Source organism: Ambystoma mexicanum, chromosome 1q (genome assembly GCF_040938575.1).
Source record: "Ambystoma mexicanum isolate Mex_15411 chromosome 1q, UKY_AmexF1_1, whole genome shotgun sequence".
Lineage (NCBI taxonomy): Eukaryota > Metazoa > Chordata > Amphibia > Caudata > Ambystomatidae > Ambystoma > Ambystoma mexicanum.
In genome coordinates this window covers 1,262,058,994-1,262,082,330 of record NC_090922.1, presented here as the reverse complement: position 1 = coordinate 1,262,082,330, position 23,337 = coordinate 1,262,058,994, and the positions used below count along the sequence as shown (strand labels likewise).

Here is a 23,337-nt window from a genome sequence, read left to right as displayed (position 1 = left end):
TTCACACAACTTACACTTCACATTGATCATCTGCTTACATTTCCTTTCGTCAAGATACCGTACAGAGAACTTCAATTGAGCACATTCACATTGCCGGACCACTTTGTCAAAGGTATCATATCTAATCTATCTTCATCACACGTGTTTAACAATGTTCCTTCCAACGCTCACTTTACAATGTTGCAGCTTGAAACCTTGACTTCAAACCAGACCGTTCTCCGCAACTCACCAGATGTGTTGATTATTTGTTCTTGGAGCCAAGGACGATACCACCTCGTCTGCTGCTACTCCCTGCCTTGGTCAGTAACGCGGGATGACCCTCGACATCTCTGACACACAATGCAGGGTTCTTTAGCCTTGTTTCCTGGTCTTAGGTTTTCGCCCTTGAAGCTTTCTTGAAAGTAACAGCTTCCTGTCAACGAGGAAATGGGTGTTGCCCCTCTCACGAACCTCTCATGCCTCGACGTCTTTCGCCCCACATTCAACTGCCAACTCAAAACTGCTGTTCCTTCGTGTGTTTTGCCTCGCTCAGAATGTGCTCTCATGCTCCACCTTTTATTTGTGTGGGGAAGCATAATGGAAGGCAGGTATGAGTGTCGATAATTGCCTGCTCTTGCCTGACCATAGTATTGGAACATGTCATGTACATGGTTCAGGTGTGAGTCTGTTTTCTCTCAGAGCGGGCTGTCCATGTAAAAGTGTTTGTGCAGGAAAAGGGGGTGGGGGTTGAGTTTCTAAATATCCCATCGGGTAGGATTGGATAAAGGTGTTACAGGGAAGAGAGGGATACATCGTCTCACCATCTGGTGTCCCACTCCCACTGCCCGAGGACCCCTCACCAAGGTGGTCCTCCCGCACTGGTCCAACCCCAGGGTCTGGATCCAAAGGCGATAGCCGTGTCCTGGGCACCTTAGAGAGATATCTGTGGGGACTAGTGGGTGAGACACCTTGAGGTTTCTCACAGGGCCCACCTGAAGCATGAGATTGCTTTGACTTCAAAAAGTTGAAAGACCCCGACGCTGTCCCTGTCACAGCTCAATGCATTTTATTTAGGAACTCCACTGTGCTACCACAAACATTTCCCTTTGTTTTTCTGCTTTTGTGGGGTTGGGTAGGAAGCTGGTGAAATACCCACAAATCACTGCTTCTAAAGCTCATCAACTTCAAAAGAAGTACGTTTTAGGTAACAAAAATAAATCTGCATTTTTATAGACTGTTCAAAACTAGGGTGTTTCCAGATCCTGCAGTAATGGGTGACATTAATATTACTGTATTCAAAAGTACTCATTTCATTAATTTTAGAAGGATAAAAGTGTGTGCTGGTCATATTGGCACCTAAACATGCAAAATGGAGGGCTCAGGCAGTGCTTGAAATGGAAAAAAAGAAGTGCAGGTACTCACCCGTCTAGGTTGAAGCAGGCGGGGGCTCAGGCCCAACAGGGTTCAAAAATTGCTCTAGTGCTCAGGCCCTGCCAGGCTTACCCGCCTTACTTCTATTAATCTCACTGTTTCCCTCTCTATTTGTGTAATTCCCATTTGACTCTGTGTGTGCCTCACTCTTTTTGTCTCACTCTTCATGTCTTTCTTTACATGACCCTCCCTGTGCCCCTTCCTATTTGTCTGACACAACCCTCTCCCCATTCCCCAGCCTTTGCATAGAAACTGTTTGCACTGCGCCAAATATGCACACCTGGCAGTGGGGAAAAAAAACATTGTAAATTACAGAGCAATGATGCATAATGGCAGCATTGGGTCATGACAGGAATCGCAGAATATATCACCATCTAATGTAGTGAAAGATGATACAGTGGAGCTGCACACAGCTACTGTTGGGCGTAATTGGATGCAGCAAGCCGGTGGCTGTATGAGACAAGATTTTCATAGAACATGGCATTACTTCAAACACACAGGATGGATAGCCTGACAATATCACCAAGGATCTCAATGAGTTTCCCATAAGAACTTTAAGTTTCCCAGCATTGCAAAAGACTGGGGCGACCGGTAACCTGTGGCCTACTATGTCCTTTTAGAATTCTAGATACGGGCTGAAGATGTGTCTCCGCTCATGGGGGCCGAATTCAGCCTGATGGTTGGGACCCCCCTTGCTTAGAGTGGAGAACAACAGCATGAGGCACCTGTGGGAAGAATACATTATAATGGAGACAAAGAAATACAGCCAGTGGGTTAATAGCTGCTGATTATCACTAGACAACCAGCCAGCAAGGAGCTGAAGCACTAAATGCCCACTGAAAGGCTATTCATCTATCTCAGCAAGGTGCTTATGTAGTGAAACCGGAGTAAAATGGTACCCAAGGAGGCGATCCACCAAATGCAGCTTGTACTGTGTGCACTGCAAAGCGCACATTTAATGTCCAGAATAAAAGGCGCACATTGCTGTGTCATAAGAAAGCTGACAGCCAACAGGGGGCAGTGTTGGAGCCCCCCATGAGGTTCAGGCCCCTTGCAATTGATGGGGTGAAAGGCCCTGATACTGTCCCTGATCGTTGTGTGTTATGGGTAGTGAGCATGGACACCGTTCAAAACAGGAACACAAATTGCAAAACACAATTTAGCTCGATTTTAGGCACTATAATATGCTTTAAACATGCACTGTTTGACATGTGAGTAAATGTAGTACATGCACTTTTGGCCTTACAATAGTCATCCTCTAGGTTCCAACATAAAGCATTGTGTAACTCAACAACTACAGTAATATGCTATGGGTTTTTCCCCATAAACTGTGAATCAGCTTGTTAATACAGCTAAACATTACCACATCCAAAAAGAAACCTACTCAGGATCAACCATGCATGATTAAAAGAGTCTTCCAACTTCTATTCAGGTCCAGAAGCACTTACTTTAAAGGGCAACTCCCAGAAAAGTTAAATTAATTCATGCAATTGGAAATCAGCAAATCATTGCCTCCTAGGGGAGTATTAAGAACATGACTCAAATAGAAACATAGGAAAGGACAAAAATGTAACTGCATAGCCCTGCTATGAATCAGTTTACCAAAATGAAGCTGGATTTACTGCAGAAGGGAGAGCAAATCAACAAAGGCATTATTTGTATGTATTGGTTGTTTATAATGAAATGCAGATGCACCCATTAACGAAACAATGATCGTGTTCCCAAAACACATGCCTCAGACTATGTGTGGATAATGAAAATCTGTTAAACTGGGCTCGCTATGCTGTGTTTACTTGACAGCTGTGCCACTTACAGTGTTTATGACATTATCTGTCAAGGGAGGCAAAGAAGACAAAGGTGAGATTAATGAAAAAGGGGCAAGGCAGGATGTCTGAGCAGGTGGACCTCCTATTCAGCAAGGCCATCCTGAATGCCATGTATTGCTCTGCCTTTATTCTTTTGAATGATGCTAAGAAAGCCGCATAGCATGAGGCTTTCATTGTCTGCAGGGTCAGGGTGGGGCTGAAAGGTGTCAGGATGGGATAAGCAAGAAGAGGAGCAGCTTCCCACAACAAAAGCTGCACGATGATAAGGTGTGAAATGCAGGCACAGACATGCAGGTGGGGAAGTGAACTTCTTTACTAAATTCCAGATGACAAGGTGTGTTCAAAAGTTAGGTTCAGGGTTAGTAAGTAGGAAGGTACAGGAAGATACAAGAAGGGCACAAGAAGACATCCACCCGCTGCCACTCTCACAGAGTGCTTCACTCCAACTGACATTCATGGAACACAAAGGGGCAGTGACACCATAACATTCAACAGGCATATATTCCACCAGGCATTCCATCAAACACCATTCATGCAGGACCAAGCCAAGGGAAACACAGGACATAACATATCTCCCTCTTCCTCAACAGGAACCAAGGTACAGGGTTGGGAAAGGAGCACAAGGGAAAACCACATGGTAATGCGGCCAAAGCTCTTGTAAAGTATATTGTGAAGATTACTTAGCGTTTTTTTAGTAATTTTGATTGACCTTTTAATTGCTTTTATTTGGTGCTCACTTTCAACACAAGTTCTGACAAGAATTGTTTTGGGGAGAAAGACCATTTAATAAGTGGTTTCTTCTGCTTTTAAAAAGAAACTACACGTGCAATCAGGGATCAGGAGGTACAACAACCAAGTGTTTTATAGTTCCCACGCACGTTCTTATTGACACATCAGGTGCGTCAGTGCCGTATGCCTGGGACGGTTTGTGGGTGAATATTTAAAAAAAAAAGATTTTTATTAATTTTATTCAAACCAAACAACAATACAAACCAAACACGCAGTGCAATTTACAACAGTTTCATTATTCACCCATTCATCTTGGTCACTGCTCCCCCCCATCCCACCCCCCTTCATGAGCCTATTTGTTCCTCGCATTCTGTATCTGCTTCACGTGGCAGGGTCTCACTTCCCTCGGATTCTGTCGGATCCTGTATTGCTGCAACCAGTTCAGCTATTAATAATTTCCATGCCATCAGGGTACCCGCTTCTTCCTCCCCCCTCATGCTGCTACAGATGCCATACCATCGTTTCAGCCTCCGCCCATTTCTGCAACTCCCTCCACCACACCTCCACCCGTGGCTTGTGACACATTTTCCATCCCATGGCAATCCTTCGTTTTGCAAGCACATATGCCAAATCTTTTAGTTTCCCAACATGTTTAAGTTTTCGTGATCTGGGGAACCCTCCCAGCAAGCAGGCCCAAGCCGTGTTTACGATGATCGTGACCCCCTTTTCCGCTAGTTTTTGTGCCACTTCACCCCAGAAACGCTCAATTACTGGGCATGACCAAAACATGTGTCATGTCAGCGTTTTCCTTGTCGCATTTGGGACACGCCTGTCGCCCAGCATTTTCGAACTTAGATATCCTCAGAGGAATCATGTATGCTCTCTGCGTTATATACAATTGTATTTGTTTTAGTCTCGTATTTCTTGACTCCTTCTTGTGGTATCCCAGGGCACGTTCCCACATGCCCTCCTCTATCGGGGCTCCTACTTCTGCTTCCCAGTCTAGTCTCAATTGTGTCAGCTCCTTCCCGACCTTAGTCATCACCATCTCATACAGTCTAGAAATCTCATGCCTCCCTTCCGATATGTCATATATTGCCCCCATGATAGCATCTGGTTCTTCTGACAATACTGTTTCAGGCCACGTTTTCCGAATTCTCTGTACCATTCTATGATACGTAACATATTGGCCGGTATGTAATCCCGCCTCTTCCCCCCCCCAAGCCCTTCGAAATCCTTAATGGTCCCCTCTTGCCAAATGTCCCCTAACGTTACCAACCCCACCGATTCCCAGTAGGTCCTAATAATCACCCTCAGCTGCTTATCTCCCCCTGCCAATGCAACCAGCGGTACCTGCTGGGAGCATGGGAATGTGTCCTCCATCATCCGGCATGCTCGACGCCACATTTTCCACCAAAGCATCATCATCCCAGGGCGCTCATTCATTTCTGACTCAGGAAGCCAGATAATTTCCCTTAAGTAAAATGGGGCACAATCATGCCCAAACAACCTTAGGTCAGGGGTCGCTGGGGTGGCCCTATCAATCCTGCTATCTGATCTATCTACCTTGGGGTTCATTACACAGTTAAAATCCCCACCCCAGATCACCGCACTACCCACACACACACTAAGGTTGGTGCACAGAGTCCTGAAATATGCCGCCGTGTTCTGGTTGGGGGCATATGTATTTACAATGCTTATCTCCTTATTCTCCACCAGCACCCTCAATATGACCATCCTCCCATCCGTTTCCACCACTTCCTGTAATAGTTGAAATGGGACGTGCGGTGCCACCCAGATAAGTACTCCTCTAGCATAGGCAGAGTATGACGAGCCCACCACAACCCCTTTCCATTTCTTCCCTACCAACTCCATCTTTTCCCGAGTTAGATGCGTCTCCTGCAGCAATGCAATATCTATCTTTCGCCTTCTCAGATACAGCATGACCTTATTCCTTTTCAAATAGCTGTTAAGTCCCCTGACATTCCACGTGATTATTTTAAGATCACCCATGGCTCGTTAATACTCCTCTCCCTTACCTCTAGCCGACCCCTCCCGCCCGCGCAATACAGATTCAACCATCCGGCTCTTCTATGTAGGCTCATGTTCAAACTTAAACTCCCCATAACTATGTACACACCAAACTCCCTGCTTCCCTTCCCTCCCCCCTCCCAGCCCTTCCCCAACAACACCCTCAGCAACTGTTGCCCAGCTCCATTCCTGGATCTCAGGCACCCCCACATCTAGCCCTGTCCAGCACAAGCCTATGCTCAGGGCTCAGTAGGGTGAAGCCGCCCTAATGGTCACTCGACTACTAATTTCCAGGGTGGGTTGCTTCCGTACTGTTGCTCCTATTTTTCAAGTTTGTTACGCTTTATGTTAATGCTATGCAGCTCCCACTTGCATTTTACCCACTATATTCCAGTCCATGGGGAGCACGAGGCCCGAAAGCTACACATTGTCCATCCGGTCTCACTATTCCCAATATAAACAGGGTCACCCTCCCACTTACCCCCTCAATGTCCGTGACACAGGCACTTCAGTTGTCATGCTCCTGCCGGTCTCGGTCTGCCTCTTGTTCCAGGAAACCCTGCAGGTCCAGCCAGGACACCACCTCCTCTGGAGTGTCAAAGAAAAGCGCTCTGCTCTTATGTAGCACCTTCAGCTTCACCGGGTAGAGGAGCATGTACTTGATGACTGCCGCACGCAGCCTCCTTTTGACGGCCACGTAGCTGTACTTCTGCCTCTGCACCAGCATCGTGTAATCCGGGTATGCAGTGATGTTGGTGGATTCCCTCTCTATTGCTCCGCCTTTGAGAAAATATTCCAGGATCTTCTATCTGTCTTTATAGTTCAAGATCGTCACAATTATTGGTCTCGGCGGGGCCCGGGTCGTGGTTTCCTCATTAAGGCGCGATGCGCCCGCTCCACTGTGAACCCCTGTGAGAGCTTGTCTGCTCCTATCTCCTGGAGGATCATGTTCTCCACATAGTTTGTGGGGTCTTGGCCTTTTTCCCCCTCCGGCAGGCCGACCACACGTATGTTATTTCTTCTCGCCCTTCCTTCCGCTTCTTCCACCCGATTTTCAAGATTAGCAACCTGCTGTTTTAGCACATGGACCTCTTTTGCATTATTTGCGCTGACATCTGTATTGGTCTTCACTGCGCTTTCCAGACCACTCGTTCTCTCTGCCAGCGCCTTGACGTCTTGTCGTAGCTGGGTAAGTTCAGTTCCAACCGCATCAATTTTGTTCTCTAGGGCTGTCCGTAGGTCCGCCATTGCCGAGCCCCATTTGGTGCTCAACTCCGTTATAGCCTCCAGGATCTGATGCTTGTCTCCTTCTGGGGCTTCTTCCGCAGGAGTCGTGGCGGTGCTCTGTGCCGATGTTGTAGGGGTCCTTTGCGCTTTCGCAAAGACCTCCATTGTAAGTTGTTTGGTCTTGGCTCTCAGCCCTTTCACCGACATAGCGCTACTCCTGCTATGCGCTGTTGTTGTGACACTTCCACTTCCTGCAGTCGTTGGGGTTGCTATCTTGCAACTTGCATTTGCTATGGCGCATAAAATTGTTTTTCAGGTGGATTGCAGCCTCCCATGTTTTACTCTCTACATGTAATTCTTGTTGGCGCACATGTCCGCTGACACCTCCCCCTGCGGTTAGGTTGCCTGGGCCCATGTAATGCAAGCAGGGTTTGGGTGCCTCTCTGAGGTTATATTAAACACACTCACTTATTGGTTCTTGGTTCACCCTCAATAGCCACCTTGTGCCACATTAAGGGGTACGATTGTGCTGTACTACACAGGTTGTCCGCGGTCTCCCAGGTCGTTCTCTTGTAAGTGTTCAGTTGTATCCACGTCGGATCCTAATCACTGTCTCTTGCTATGCGTCCTGCACATCCACCGGCTCGCTCGTATGTAAGTGTGCATACGCGCGCCTGATTTGGATCTTATCTTATGGCGGCAGCTTTCCGTGTGCAATTCGGCTCTGTTGAGCCTAATACCACGGTGGCCGTGGCAGGCAACGTCCGCCTCAAGCACTTCCGACCCGCTCCATAGGTCACAGCGTATACTCGCTGCTGCAGCGGCTTACATGCTGCAGAGCCCGGCAGCTCCTAATGTCTTCAGCGCCGCCCGACGCCCACACAGTTCGTACTAATGCAGTCCACTGCCATCAGATGTGTTAAGGGCTTGCTGCTCGCAAGCACATACAACTTCCATTCAGTGCCACAGCCCGCTCCTCACATATCATGTCACCACGTCTTGCAAGCCCAGCTACCTTCATGAGCGGCTGGGAGCCGTGTCTGCATATCGCGCCCCTCTGCTTCCATTGTATCTATTCGGGAACGATACTTGTATCAGGTTTCAGGAGCGCTGCCTCGTCCTTTCAGTTCAGAGAGATACTATTTAGTGCTGGTTGCTGGCGGCCGATGTCTTCCCGCTCCGCTTGATAATTACCGTTATGGTTCGGTCCTTAGCGGAAATAATAAGTCAGAGTGATTTCAAAAAGAAGCAATTTCTTTTTGAAGTAAAAGCACTCCCCTCAACCCCATGAGGTGTGCGTGTGTGAGTGTATTGTGAAAGGGTGTACACTTAAATGTGTAGGTGGCTGCCTGTGTGAGTGTATGGTGAAAGGGTGCACACAAATATATGGGTGACTGGACGTGCGTGTGTGCCTGTGTGGTGAAAGGGTGCACACAAATGTATGGGTGACTGGGTGTGCGTGCGTGCCTGTATGGTGAAAGGGTGCACACTTAAATGTATGGATGGCTGCCTGGGTGTGCCTGCATCGTGATAGAGTGCACACTTAAATGTTTGGATGGCTGGGTGTACGTGCATGTATATGGTGAATGGTGTGTGTGCTTGTGTTGAGGGGCACAACAAAACCTACATTTTGGGGGGCTGATCCTTCAAATGTTGGGAGAGGCTCTAACTTCGCAGGCGGTGGGGGACAGGCACATTTATTTGTGTGGGGGCATCTAACTTCTTTATGCATTTTAATGAGACTATTCTAGTGCAACTTCAGTGTTACAATCAGTTAACTCTCTCCTTTAAGTGTGAAAGTACTCACTTATGAACTGCTGTGAGCATGAAAGGTCTCCTGTTCCCTTCCTAACCTTCCAATCATTTCCCTGGCATGAAAGTACTAAACCCACAACACAATTTAAAATGCCAAAAAAAAAAATTGGCATTTGAATGCAGGTACTAACAGTGAAATGCTTTACGTTAGTAATTGCTGGGCCCTTATTAACAGCGAAACCCAGGTGCCTTTTAAAATCTGGGTCCTGTTCTGTCCGGCAACTGCTCTGAAGGTCAGCCAGGTTGAGTCAACATAGCCCAACATTTCTGGGGGTGAGTGCTGCAGCCCAGTCAACTCAATATTTTTAAGCCCCTACTTGTGTTTAATGCCTTAATTACTTATTGGTAATTGTCATTACTCCTAGCCCTATTCTTCCTCGTCCCTGTCCTTGTGTACGAGGCAGTACATGCCTCATACACAAGTACTGGGATGAGGGAGAGGTACATGGAGGTAATGCCTGACTTAGCTACCTGTATCTTCATTACTCCTAATCCCACTCTTCCTCATACCAGTACTTACCTATAAGGCAAGGAGTCTCAAACGTAAGCTCTGTGACAAGGAAGAGGGACGTGAAGGTAATTCTGGGCCAAGGAGCTGATTTTGGAGGTTGGGGTAAGGCATGGGGGGTGAGATTGTGTGATAAATCATAATGGTTGTCTATGTCCAGGCTAACCAGGCATGATATTTGGTATTAGTGGCTAGAGAGGGATTTTGGTGCAGCCAGTCTAGTTATTCCTCAGTTTGGTATGACTTTTTTTTAACTGCTCATTTCTGATAAAGCAATCCTGCTAACTGTAATTACCTGGCTAGACTGGCATTTGGGTGCTGCCACTCTAGCCGTTTCTCACTGCAGCATTGTATATTTTTTTGGGCACCTGGGATAAAAAAATATGATATAAGTCTACTATAACATGCCTGTCACATGTGTTTCTAGGCGTGACAGGCAAGGGATGGAAGATAGAGGGAGGACAAGACAAATGATCTTACTAGGCCTTGTGTCATTCAGATCGTGCAAATGCGAGAATGAGAAATGCAAAGGAAAGGGAGGGGGTAAGTGCAAGGAAGAAGGGAGGGGAAAAGTGCAGCCAGGGCATTACGGCTCTGGGTAGTGCAAGGAGAACAAATGACTGTAGGGTTACAGTTACAGCCCCTAAGTACGTGGTAGGCCGGAGGCAGTGCAAGGGTGACTGATCAAGAAAGAGCCTGGACTCAGTGAGACTGAGGGTAGCCAAGCAACCAGTCGGTACAGCAGACAGGTGTTACGCTCACCTGGCTCCCACAGAGGCGTCGATCTGGACTGGACTGCTGCGGTCTCCACCAATGTGACGTGTAGGGCCGAGATGGCGGACTGGACTGGCCCACCTAGCTTTGTTTGCTTGGCCCGTAGGAATATTCTTCTGCAAGTGGAGAAAGGGAATTAACCACCCGTGGAGTTGAGCGTAAATCCCCACACCCCGCTGTTCTCCCCACTGATCACCTCGGATGTTCCCTCTTATAGTCTCACCTGATGCTTTGAAAAGATGAGCTCTCCATCCTGCATTGAGCGCAGGGGCGCGTAGATAACCAGTGGCTTCACTGGCTCGGAGGAATTGGTGAGTTCCATGACAATATTGACTCCGATATTCCCGGCAAGACGCCGTAAGTATGTAGTTCGTAAGAGTTCAAATGCCTGACTTTCACTCTTGTCCGATTCCTTGCAGGTTGCAGCTTGACCCTACTGAAGAGTTCTTTGTGGCAACCGGTAATGTTCTGGTAAGGATTTGTATTATCCAACACAGTTCGATAAAATAATGTCCATATGTAACCTGTTGCTTTCTCCCTTATGCAGGCGCTGAGAGAAAGTATGAAGTCTCGGGGAATAATGCCTCCAGCGGTAAAATCAGGTAAGTCTTTTGTGGTGAGGAGGGTTCCCCTTGTTAGTCCCTTGTTTCACCTTGCTGTCCTTTTGTTTCCCCTTAGGGGCCGGGGTTCGGCTAGGATGCAGTGGAAGCTGCGCCGACCCGTGAAGAAGAATAGTACCCCCGATGGAAAAATCAGGTAAGTCTATGGGGGGTATTCCTCTGTGTATTCCCTTGGCTCACCTTGCTGTTCTTGTCTTCTCCTTAGGTGCCGGAGTGCGGCGGTAACATGCCGGAGGATGCAGTGAAATGTGAAGATGCTGCAAAGGCCGGTGAGTTCAGCGCGGCGCTGCAGCAGGCGAGGCGACGCGCATAAAATAACTTCTTTCTTCCAGCTCGAAGGCGCGATGGATCAGGAATTCAGGTAAGGATCAAAGGTATTGCTCTTGTTCTAACCTTTTCTCCTTCTTTCTCCTTTTTTCTAGGAGCTCCAAACTCGAGGCGGGCGTGGCAGATGACTGGATGCAGACTTGCAGGCACGGTGAGCGTTACGCTGCTGGATGCAGAATAACATGAAGCGTGTGCTGCTCTTCGGGCGTGGTTTAAATAGCCTCCAAAGTAGTCCCAGGTAAGTATTCCTCCCCAGCCCCACCCGAGTAAAAAAATAGACCCTAGGTAAAATAGTCCCTTCCAAGCCTCGTTTGGCTTGGAGCTCTTGCAGCATGGTCTGCATCAGGTAAGTTTGCTACATGGTCTGCATCAGGTAAGTTTTAATCTAAGAGCCTGGCGCCTATGGTGTCAGGACTGACCCTCCATATGAGCCTGGCGTCATAGGCGCCAGGACTGCACCCAAATAGCCCCTAGCGGGGGTTGTTGGGCTTGCTTGGGGTAACTTGATGCCTGCTTCCGGGGTTGCTGGACTTGGTCTGGGTCCCCGGGGGTAGGCATCATGACAACAGGTAGGTCATTTAGGTCAGCAGGGGAGGGAGGGATCGAAAGCAGAGGAGAAGAAGAAAGTTTTGAGCTGCTTCCGGAACATCAGGTGGTCCGCTAAAGTTTGAGAGAGGCAGGGAGGCCATTCCAGAGGGAGGCATCTGCAGAGGAGAGAGATCTACTCCCCACTATCTGCCTGGAGAAGCGACAAGCCCTTAAAGAGTTGGAGGTAGCTGGGCGAAGGGCTCAACCAAGAAGGTATTTTGGCGAGAGCGTTGGATGTAGTGTGGGCCCGACCCCAGAAAGCCTTGTGGACAATGCAAAGGGTCTTGAACTTGATTCTTGCAACCACCAGGAGCCAGTGGAGAGATTTCAGGGCTGGAGAGATATGATCCCTTGGCTTGTGGCCAGGGATAAGTCTTGCAGTCCTTTTCTGGATTAGTTGCAGAGGGCGGAGAGTAGAGGAAGGCAGCTTGAGAAAGAGGCTGTTGCAGTTGTCCAGCCTAGAGAGAAACAGGGCTCTGGAGACAGTGAGCTTCTGGGGGAAAGTGAGAAAGGGAAGAGTCCCTTTGCGGAGGAGGCAATGTCCGTAGATGCGAGTAGATAAAGAGAGAGTGGAGTCGAAGATGACACAAAAGGTTTTTTGCCTCTCAGGAGTGGGGGCCATCCACGGTCTGGTAGTTCTGTGGATCCACAACCCCCAGTCTTAGAACTAGTAGAGACTGCTGTTGTAATTTCCCTATCGTTGCCCCAGGTGACCCGTTGCGTACTGAGGAGACATCCCCCACGGGCCCGTTCATTGTTTTATTTACAATAGGGTTTGTAATAATCTTTTCTTCACCAGTAAGGTCAACCTGTGTCTGATCTCACACTTGCGTCTGTGTGGATTGAGGGCACATTATGAGTGAGGGGTGAGAAAGCTTCTGATTTATGGTTTCTCGACAAAGGGAATTAGGACCTGGATCGGATTTCCCTAAGTCCTTGGCAGTGATGTTCCCTTCCAGAAACATGAGTTTTGAGTGCATCATTCCATTATTTATGTGGTTCTTTAAGGTATCATTTAATGAGTCATATAATTTGGTGAACGGGACGAGGGCAATGGTAAGAGATGACGTTATTGCTAATAAGTCTGGTTTGTTATTTTTATTTTCCCTTTCCGGAATCTGCTTGGATTGTTCAGGCCATTTGTTCTTTTCCGGCCAGAATGAGGTAGAAAAATCCAATGACAGATCAGATGGCTGAGGACCAATTAAAAGGTCTTGAGGTGTTCCAGGTTTCTGAGACTTTAAGGCATTATACAAATTTTCATGACCAGGTCTCATGGGTGTAGATGGCTCATTGAGGGCACTGGTCCACAAAACCTTACTAGTCTCTGTATAGTTTCCGGTCGGTGGTTTAATTTGTAGAACCTTGAGTAGTGATTTTGATAAGAGTTCAGCAATCGTTCTCTTTGGTACTGGACCCGAGGGGCTAGTTAAAAGTGTTTCCTTCGCAGATGATAGGTTGTGGATAATTGTTTGTTGAGGCGCTGTCTCATTGGAGGGAGTGTCCTCACAAGCTGCTTTCTTGGCCATGTCTTCACCTTCAGAGGGACAAGTAGGATGGGGGTCTGATGGTTTTGAAGGGGCTCATGGTGTATGAGAGCCACCATTTTGTGCTGGCGATTGGTGGGATACGGTCAATGGATGGGGCCCGCTCTTGGTAGGATGGGTCAAGACTTGATCGCCGGACTCCAGTAAGTGACCTGGGGTGTTTGAGGTAGGAGAAATTACCCCGAGTTTTCACATCCGAGAGTTCGCTCAGAGTATTAGCGGCAATCAATTTCTTTATTTTCAGATGGAAGAAGACGGGTGCTTTAGCAACTGGATGGTTTCCTTTAAAGGATGCCTTTCCATACATTATTTTAGGCAGGATGACCCCACTATGATGGTTTGGTCTGGAGGGCATGTTTACAGGAGGTGTGAAAGCTCTATGCTTCTTCAGCATTGCCACTTGGAGTTCAAGTGTTAGTGAGTCTGATGTTGTAGAATTGTTTACAGAGGGCCTAGATGCACCAGCGTTCCAGTCTTGAGACATCTGATGGGACCCTGGTCCATTCCCAAGCCATTTAAAGCTTCTTGGAAGACTACGGGCACGAGGCATCTCACAGAGGCGACTCACGGCAGGGATTTCATTGGGCCCACGAGGATCGGCTCATGGGCCGCCTCTTGAGCTAGATCCACAGCATGGGAGAGTATTCAGGTGAGTGTGAAACAAGAAACCTTTTAGCAAAATCTGGTGCATACAAATAGGAATTGTGCACCTGAGTTTGAAACTCAGTCACAGGCTTAACAGGCCCCTCAGTGGTTTGAATAAAGACGCTTGAAAGCGGGGCAGTAGAGGAGCTGGAGAAGGGTGTAAACCCGAAGGAATCAGCATTTTGACCACACGGGCAAGAGATAAATGAGTGACCTGCCGGCTACTTTGCATTTCCTCACTTATATTTTGCATGATAAATGACTGTTGATACTGCCACTGAAGTAATTTCAATTAAGGTCATAGAGGATAATCAATTTGCAGTGTCCGGTGTATGGTTTAGTATGTCCCGGAACTCTGGATCTTGCTGGGACCATAAGTGGCTCGTAGTTAGATCAGTATCTTTCTCAAAGATAAATAAGTCTGATGACATCGTGGATCCAGCGGGCTCCCTTCCGGTTTCTTGGACTGGTTCCATCAGGAGAGTAAGGGTGTAAGGGGTTGTGATATGAACAGCAACACAGGGGGCAGGGGGAAGAGTGGCTGGAGCTCGACTCAGGGAACGAGGGGGAGTGGGTGGGGGTGAGGGACAGTGAGATATTGAGAGAGGCAGTTCTAGTTTTTCACTTACCCAAGAAGTGTGCTGATTCGCCTTTGGGTAAAAGAGTTTGATGGGGCCACTTGTGTGACCAGGAATCTCCTTCCCCTCCCCCTTCCCCTTCTCTACGAACCTTAGAGCTCCGCAAATTGCATCCTTCCTCCATCATGCAAGACTCTCTTGTCCCGCCTGGTCTGCATGGACTGCAGCAGACTGCAAACTCATCTGCCAAATCTGCGGCCGCTCCACGGGAGAAACCAGTATTTGTCAGGTGCTCCTCCCCTTGCACTCCAACAACACAGTAATTAAACAGGGTAGAGAGACTGCAGCAGACTGCAAACTCATCTACCAACTCTGCGCAACTTTCTTTAATCCAGCAGTAGTCATAGAATGCTAGGCAGGGAAACTACATCTCCCAGCAGCGCCAGCGCTCTACTAATTAGGGCACCAGGCGCACCAGTGCTGGGGCACCTGATTCAAGCCCGGTCTACGTCAGTATAAATATTCATAGACAGCTAAAATAGACTGTAGAAGGGAAGTGGGTCCGTAACTATTCTTGTCACTGTGCAGAAGAAAATCACACGGTGCGTGTGTCATTATTGACATTTGCTGGTGAACTTACTGCGTTCAAGCAGATTTGCTTTTTCTTCTTTGTTTGACTGTATCATCTGTCACTATTTGCTGCATGCGAGTGGCTGGAAACTCTCTTTTGAAGCAGCCACTTAATTTCTTTCATCCAGCAGTAGCCATAGAACGCCAGGCAGGGAAAGTGCATCTCCCAGTAGCTCCAGCGCTATACTAATTAGGTGAGCAGGCACATCTGAGTCAAGCCCAGTCTTCACCGGTCATCGTTCGGTGCCTACGGCTTGTGGGATACAGGCCCAGTAGTTGGAGTAAGACCATGCGGGACCTGTACACATCGCTAATCGCCCATTACAACTACTGAATTGCAAACAGCGGGTCAGAATGCTCATTGCCTTACAGGTCGGGGCCAGCAGTGACTCATTCACGCTCTTTGATCTGCCCCGTCCCAAAGCTAAAGCTTGGGTTACCCAATGGGCCAGAGCCTGTTTTTGGTGGCACAAAAAGCAGCAAGACTTGACAGGGTTACAAAATACCTTCTGAATAAAAGGTATTCAGCCTCCTCCGCCAGATCTAACACACTGATGAAGACATCCCCTATCATGGATGCCCCCACTGCTAGTTTCCTTTCAGTCTCCACCATGGCAAATGACTCCACAACTCATTAGCCTGTGAAATTCAGTCAACTTAGAGGTAACACCTACTTTGCCTCAAACACAGGAAGACTTAGAAGTACATACCAGCGCGCAGAGTGTAAACTCAGCAGCTACATGTAATAACTCTCAGTTGCCTACCCGCATCTCAAACTCAACTGATGGACATGAAATTAAAATTGCACTACTGAATACAAGATCGTTAAGATATTCATGACTATCTTACCCTCCATGACCTCGACATATTCTGTGTAACTGAGACTTGGCTAACAGAGGCAAGTGGCCCAACCTCAGACATGTCAATCCCAGAGGGATACTCTATCATGTGTAAGAACCGAGCAATAGGTCAAAGGTGGCTGAGGGATGGCAGTCATCGTGAAAAACAATTAACATTTTTTGAAAGCCCCTGTATATGCGACAATTGTGAAATTTTGCACCTGAAATTTACACCCACCCCTTGTAGGAGTATAGTCTTATCGTGGTGTACCGTCCACCGCATGAAATGGCAAACTTTAACGGGGACCTGCTGCAGATCTTAAAAACTACTGCAGGTCCACTGCTCTACCCTGGTGGTGGGTGATCTTAATAGCTGGCTCCGCAACCCCATAGACAAAGAAGCAGCCTCCCTAGAAGAAGCTCTCCTTGAAATTGATTTTAAAATAGAGACTAACGAACCAACAGTATCATTGTCGGGAAACATCCTTGATTGAGTGATCTCAAGAAATCTAAATGTCGTTATAAAAAACACCTTGCCATGTATTTGGTCTGATCACTGCATAATTGATGTTACAGTATGTCTACAGGGTGTCCCAAGAAAACGACCCAACACAACCATAGTTAAGTACAACCGCAACTTTAAAAAAGTGCAACCGCATCATTTTCAGAATCGTCTTACGGACATTATGTCCTCCACCAACACTTCAGACTCCTCTGAATGACTAGTGGAAACATACAACCACGCCCTGACTAGCATGCTGGACGAAGTTGCCCCCATGACCAAGAAATCAGTGCGAGAGCGCACTAACCATAACAAATGGTTTATCCCTGACCTCACAATCCTGAGGAAACATAAAAGAAGTGCTGAACAAACTTGGCTAAAACACCCTTCGGCCCTAAAGATAACTGGAAGACTCTCGAAGCATTATATAAATTTAAAACAACAGCTGCCAAGAAACAAAATGTCAATGATGAAATTGCTGCGGCAAAAAACAATTAAAGGAAACTTTTTGAAATTTTGATACTTCTGGAAAAACCTAAAGCCTTAGCACACCCCGTCCATCCAACAAACCATGATTGTGATAACATTCAGGCAGCATTTGCCAATAAAATCACCACAGCGCGAGATAAAATTCAGAAAGACCTGAAAAATAGCATAAACAATCAGGCCCACCTGCGCTCATGCCCAAACAACACAAAGGTCAAGCCCACATCACGTTTAGACATGTAACCATTTTGGAGATAGATTCCATCTTGTCTTCCATTCACCCTACCTCTCACTGAGAGAACATCATCCCGGTAAAATTAATTTTCACACCTTTGTTTTCTAGACTAGTGAATGTGTCTTTTAATCACAGTGAAGTTCCAGAAGCCATTAAAGCTGTCACTGTTACACCACCGTTGAAAAAGGCAGGCTTGGACCCGAAAGATGCAAAAAATATAAGGCCAATTATTAACTGCTGAAGGTTCTGGACAAAGTGGCCACTAACCAACTTCAAGCTCATTTTGAATCACCCTCTATATTCCACAGTGAACAATCGGGTTTCAGAGCAGACCATAGCACCGATACCGCACTCCTTGACCTGCAAACTAATGCTTGATATTGTGGACAAAAGGAAAACCGGACTCCTGGTCCTTCTTGACTTGTCCGAGGCTTTTGATTTGCTTGATCATGACCGTTTGATTCACACCCTCTCAGGCATAGGGAACTGTTCCCCAAAAGACTCTATCTGGTTTAAATCTTTGTTGGTGGGTAGACAATCATCTGTATGCTGGGAAAGTGCCTCATCTAAACCAGCACTCATCTCCTGCAGAGTCCCCCAAAGTGCCTGCATTACACCAACACATTTTAATCTATACCACTTTTTAGAAAGCTACAGGGTCTCTTTTACGAATGATGCTGACGACACCCAGCTGATTCTGGAAATTAGTGGGGACTATGAAAAGGACATCAAGATTCTAAACTCCATCTACGGTGTCCTCGAACAGTGGATGATGGAGAATTGGCTCTGTCTGAAGAGAGCAAAAACCGAACTCGTACTGTTTGGCAGCACGGGACCCAGAGCTAAGCTGGGGAAAGAATACTCGCACCTGAGCATTAAGGATTGCCCTAGAGCAGTGGCAGAAAAAGTTAAGACTCTGGGGGTATTTCTAAATGCTACTCTGGGTTCTGAGACCCAGACCAGTTATAACTAAAAAAACTGCAACTACTATCTAAGTCTTCTTAGAAATATCAAGCCCTTTATTTCAGAGGATGATTGCGCCTCAATCGGTGAGGTTATCATTCTTTTTCGCCTCGACTATTGTAACTCACTGTTAATAGGGGTCAGTAAAAAATGTCTGCACCGGCTCCAAATCATCCAAAACGATGCAGTCCGTATCATCAAGGGCACCACATCTCATCTGGGAGGAAATCACTACACTGGCTCCCCATTTAAGCCCATATTCACAAAGTTGCAACATTAGTTCACAAGTGTCTATATGGAAATGCACCAGCTTATTTATTGATATTTTATTTATATCATGCTCGTACACAAGTGTTTGAGAGTGCGACGAGGCAATGGAGGGGAACAAGGGAGAACAAAAACAACGATCTTACTAGGCCCAGTGACATTGAGAACGTGCAAGTGCAGGGGAGCGGGAGAGGGTAAGTGCAAGGGAGAGAGGAGAGGTGGAAAGTGCAGAGAAAAAATAAGAATAAGTAAATAAAAAATGAATAAATAAATAACAAAAAGCAACAAAATGGTGGTAGTGCAGCCAGCAAGTGGCAAGCGCTAAGAATAAGGTAACAGACAGAGTATGTCTGAATATTGCAGAAAAAGAAAAAGGGAGGGGCTGCAGGGTTACAGATACAGACACCAGTGCAAGGGATTTCCTGGAGGCATTGCAAATGAGTGACAGGGTGAGCAGGTACCGGGGCCCTAAAGACAGAGGGAGACCAGGCGCACGATGGCTCGACAGAACAGATCAACACGGGAGAGGAGGGGAGACCTGCATCACTCAACACCTACTCACTCGCGCCCTCCGTTCCGCTAACTTGGGAATGTTTAACAAAGATAGATTCAAAAGGGCGGGTGGTCTAGGGAGGGATTTCCCCAACCAGGCTGCACTGATATGGAACTCTCTCCTAAGCACTCTCCGGTTGGACAGAAATGTGAAAACATTTAGGACCTCGCTGAAAACTACTCTCTTCGATTAATTTGCTGGCTCAAAGTCAGGGATGACATAGCCTTTTGAACTATACTGATATTACTATGTCCCATTCTTTTTGTTTCGTCTATTGTGTTCATGTGGCGCCCATGTGCCTGTGGGTTTACGGCACGGTACAAATAAATAAATAAATAAAAATGAGCAGGCGTGGGCCAAGGCAGTGCGATCCAGTCTTCAGCCTGCAGCCTGTATCTCAATCATAGAGCGTAGTGATGCGGATTGACTTCTCGTCCTCCTAATCCAACCCTATACTTTTATTTGAAAAAGAACCGTTCCAGAGCAGTTTAAAAACAAAAAAGTATATGAATGGTAACATTAAAAAAAAAAGTAGAGGAGCCCCGCTACGCCTCAATTCGATCACTGGGGCCGGCAGGCCAGAAAGGCTCACCCTTCCAGCAGTCATCCATTCCCAAAATAATTGTGTGTCATATTGATGAGGACATGTCTCCAATGGACCATGATCGTGATTTCATTACTTGGAATGTATTGATTGATTGATTTATTTCTTTATTTGTAAAGGGCCCCCTAACCACAAAGGCAGTGGTGCACTGTACATAATGTGCAATGTACAATAAAAACATCAGCACAATTTAATAACCTTAATTATATTAATTAATTATATTAATTAATTATAAAAAATAATGTATTCATTTTTATTGTTAAAAAGTGTAATTGTTTATTACAAACCCTTCCACTTAAATAATTATAAACATATATCTGGTACAAAACAATGCAATATTGAATACAATACTATACATGATGAATCATCATACATATATGTATTCCCCATTGTCACATTCAGTGCACTACGCTTACTTGAGGACTTCTCCTTCAACATATCTCCATGCCCGACAAACAGCATACGAGAGATCCCTACATGAAGCGCTATAGATGCTGGACCAGGATTGAACTTCATAAATGCTCTCGCTACAGTGCACAAAGTGGCCATAAAACTTACCATATAAGTCCACCAATGGAGTCTTGATTCATTCCACCAGGGGGCGCAGAAGCTCGACTGCCTGACCTGGCGTCTCCTCACCTCAGGCTGCTTCAAACCTCAAATAAAGCAGTTTTTACAGCAATTCTACTTACCCCTTTTGGCGGTCCTGCATCTCTGTCTCTGAGGAACCTCCGGACCAGGTTCCACCAGGAATCTGACCTTTTCTCCAGCTCTACGAAGCTGGCCATTTCCTCTGCAACCAGGCCTCTTCCCGTCATCTTCCTGCACGAACGAGCAAGACCTCTGCCTGCTGCGCTGGTCCGGAGGGAGTTGGACCTCCCCTCTGGACCCCAATTGCTTCGGCGGTGGCCAGACCTCTCGCCGCATCCATTGAGGATGGACGCATGGTGCCTCTGCCTACAGCACTACACCGGACTCGGATCAGCCCGTATTAAACCTGGGTGGCTGGACCTCTACTCGTTTTCATCACACGTGGGCACGCAAGGCCGCCACCTTCTGTCCCGGGCATTGTGGCGGTTGGGACATTGTGGCGTTGACATTGGCGGTGGCCGGACCTCTCCCCGCATCCATCGTGCGTGGATGCATGGTGCCTCTGCCTACAGCTCTCCATCTGACTCATATCGGCCCGTATTAAACCTGGGTGTCCGGACCCCTACCCGCTTTCATCACACACAGGCACACGGGGGCTCCACCTTCTGTCCCGGACATTGTGGAGGTTGGGACATTGTGTTGGGACATTGTTGGGACAATTGGGTCATTGTGGTGTTGACATTGGCAGTGGCCGGACCTCTCCCCGCATCCATTGTTCGTGGACGCATGGTGCCTCTGCCTACAGCTCTCCACCTGACTCGGATCAGCCCTTATTAAAACTGGGTGGCTGGACCCCTACCCGCTTTCATCACACGCGGGCACGCAGTCCCTCCACCTTCTGTCCCGGACATTGTGGTGGTTGGGACATGGTGTTGGGACATTGTAGCGTTGACATTGGCAGTGGCCGGACCTCTCCCCGCATCCATTGTTCGTGGACGCATGGTGCCTCTGCCTACAGCTCTCCACCTGACTCGGATCAGCCCTTATTAAACCTGGGTGGCTGGACCCCTACCCGCTTTCATCACACGCGGGCACGCAGTCCCTCCACCTTCTGTCCCGGACATTGTGGTGGTTGGGACATGGTGTTGGGACATTGTAGCGTTGACATTGGCGGTGGCTGGACCTCTCCCTGCATCCATCGTGCGTGGACGCATGTTGCCTCTGCCTACAGCTCTCCACCGGATTCGGATCGGCCCGTATTAAACCTGGGTGGCCGGACCCCCTCCCCGCTTTCATCACACGTGGGCGCGCGGGGCTTCCTCCTTCTGTTCCGGACATTGTCCTGCTTTTCCTCAGAGAGTCGCTTCCCATCACTGTGCCTCTGCATGCAGCTCTACATCGGCCTCGGATCGGCCCGCATTAAACCTGAGCGGCTGGTACGTAAAATAAGATAGCTCTGTCAAGCATGCCTTGTGCGCAGAGCCTCTGCCTGCACCTCCGGTCCTAGCTCGGACCAACCAGTGCCAGTTCCGGGCGACCTAGCCCCTTCCCGCTTCCATCATATGTGGGTGTGCAGGGTCTCTACCTGCTGTCCCAGGCCAGATCTGCTCTTCCCCTGTTGGCATGACACTACGGCCTTCCTGCTCTTACCCGACTGCCAAATCCTGTACAGCTTAGCTACTGCACTGGTTCCCCCTACCCTCTGTGGACCCTCGACTCCATCGGATCCTCTCTGCCAGCATTGAATACTCCTTCCCCCGCCCTTCATGGTATGGTGCACTAGACCTCCACCAGCAGCCTTTTGACTATTCCCATCTAGCTCTCACATAAGCGGGCAGCCACCGTAGCCTTCTCCTATACTCAGCACCAGCCCTCTGCATTTGTGCGCTTCTCAGACGGGCTGAGGGAGCTGCTCTCCGCCTGAGTATCGCCTCCTCTGTGCTCTTCCTGCTCCTGCTACACCCTCTGCGCTGATACCGGATACAGCGCTTCATTGAAAAGTCTGTGCTGACATTGGAAAGGCTGTGCTGTGATTAAGACTCTACTGAGTCCTCCCCTGCCAGTACCTGTCTCCTCGTCATCTGCCTCTCTGAAACATCATTGCTAGCTCCTCATCACTCCCACCTGACGTGTGGCAGTTAGTCCGCTTCCTCCTGAGTCTCTCTACATGGTGGTCCTCCTGCTTCCACCACCCACTTCTACCCCTACGGACTATCTGCTACCTTCTACTGGATTCCTCATATCCCACGGTCTGCTTGCTACCACCTGGAACTTTCTGACCTGTGGACCCCCTGTTACTGCCTATCCTGTGAACCCCTTGTTAGTACAGACTATCTGCTACCACCTACTGGATTCCTCTTCTCCCACGGTCCGCTTGCTACCACATGGAACTTTCTGACGTGTGACCCATTGCTACTGCCTAACTTTCCTTCTAACTCTGTGTATTGCTGATCGCCACCTAGCCCTGCTATCTGCAGACTTCACAGCCACCTCCAAGTTTCCTCATTCCCCATTAGCCATCTGCTACCATTGACCCTCTCTGAACAGCGATCTGATTACCCCTACCTGGTTTCTCCTGACTTCTAACCCACCACCTCTAATTCACTTACTTACCCTCGTCCCACCCCTCCCTAGATCTCTGAGCTAAGGTTCACCTACCCTGGCCCTGATTGATTTATCTTCCCATTGACACCTTCCATCTCTCTTCCACTCTCCTTCATCTTCATATTTACCTCCCCCCTTCTTTCCCCTTTACACTCTCTTCATCACACTGCTCTCTCCTCGGTTATGCATATTGCCAAACTCCTATCTCCCCGTCCTCATTACTCTTCCCCCTCCTCTTACCTCCCTCTCCCTTGCCCCCTCCCTCTCTTACTCTCCATTCCCCTTTTCCTCATGTCCATTCCCTTCCTCAACCCCATCCCCCACTCTTCTCACCCCATACCTACCCTCCCTCTCCGTCCTGACCTTATCTACCCCCCTATTGTTCAACCCTCCAGCCTCATCAACATCGCTCTCTGGAATGCCAGATCCCTCTGCAAT

General features: G+C 47.9%; 1 long non-coding RNA gene across 1 annotated transcript in view; it reads right to left on the bottom strand.

Annotated features, from left to right (window-relative positions):
* The window catches only part of LOC138545560 (uncharacterized), a 388,416-nt gene that overhangs the window by 276,427 nt on the left and 88,652 nt on the right, over positions 1 to 23,337 (bottom strand). The window lies entirely within an intron of this gene.